Source organism: Octodon degus, unplaced genomic scaffold (genome assembly GCF_000260255.1).
Source record: "Octodon degus isolate 3935 unplaced genomic scaffold, OctDeg1.0 scaffold00487, whole genome shotgun sequence".
NCBI lineage: Eukaryota > Metazoa > Chordata > Mammalia > Rodentia > Octodontidae > Octodon > Octodon degus.
Genome location: NW_004525063.1, coordinates 104,087 through 105,552, shown reverse-complemented (window position 1 = coordinate 105,552; position 1,466 = coordinate 104,087).

Here is a 1,466-nt window from a genome sequence, read left to right as displayed (position 1 = left end):
ACCCCTTAGAGGCATGATGGCTGCTAGTTGCTCCAGGAGTTAAATTTATGGTGTGGTGACGAGTTCTAGGGATGATAAAGCACAGAGTCTCAGTCTCTTCAGTGACAGCGTGATCATTTGTTTTATGAGAGAAAACAATTTTGTGGTTTAGGGTATTGCACTCTGGGGATTTCTGTTACAGGCAGTCATTATGTGTAGTGCTGGAGCTCGGTGGAATCTAGGGATTCTGCTCCTTTCAGGATTTTTGTGGAATCTCTAGAGCCAGCAGAAGTCCCTGTATTCAGCAGAAGACTAGATTCTCTAAGAGCTGGGCAGAGCATCAAACCCATCATGAAGCTTCTAGAGGAAATGCACACACCTGTGGCTGTGACCCTGAGGCTATGGGAGCTTCTTGCTCCACCTCCTTCACACCTTCGAAACATTTTCCCTTAAACTTCGGTTGTCAGCACCTGCGTCAACGTTGCTTGCACCAGCGTCCTCCTGCTCCCTAGGCATCCAAGATCTCCAGCGCTGATTCCAAAGCACCAGGAGCTGCACGCAGTTTAGCGGGCCCTCTTGCACACCGATTGGTCGATACGTGTCACGTGCATCAGGAAGCGTTGCGATTGGTTGGCTGGCGTGGGGGTGGTGTGCTGAGGGCAGCGTGGGCCCTCTGATATTCAAGCATAGGCAGCCGGAGGTGTGTGCAGTGTTCGTGCGCAGTTGGTTGTTGAGGGGTCCTCAGAGCGGGCCTGTACTGCCCTGTGAGCTCGGCTGGAACCGCTGGGCTGGGGCGGACCGCGAGGGGACGCGGGGCCCCAGTCGGGCCTCAGACCCTGGAGGTCTGAGCCTCAGGCAGGCCCGCCGGGAGCAAGACGGACCCGCCGGCGCGGGGTTCCCGGCGCCGGAAGGCTTGGCGCGGAGAGAGGCTGGGGATCCGCCGCCCGCGGCTGCGCACTCCGCATGGCCATCCGGATTGAATTCTCCTTTCCCCAGGTAGCGCGCGTTGCGTTCGGGAGGCGTCCCCTTGAGGGTCGTGAGCCCTGGTGCAGAGGCCTTGGGGTGCAGGGTCCCAGGTTCGGCTCCCTGCGGCCGGGCTGCCGGAACCTCACAGCTGGGGTCGGAGCTCCCCTGGGTCCTGCTCAGGTTGAGCCTGTCTGGCTCCTCAGAGATGATGACCTGCGGTTATCAGTCAGTTCTGATTTTAAGTGCTGGGTGTTCATGGGGTGGACCTGTGGGGACCAGAGGTCAACAAGAATAAAAAGCTGTTTATACCTTGGTTTAAGGGCCCGGACTATAGCCAGCTGCATAAGCCTACGCCTGGCAAGTGCAGTCAAAACAACGTAAAAATAAATTCTAGAGAGAGTTCCTGACCTGATTTAGAGGTCATTCAACCACTACATAGGTCACTTACCATGACCAGTTAGTTCCCTTTACCCTTGTACACACATGATCAATCTGTGTGCCCTGCTCAGATTCTTGGGGTA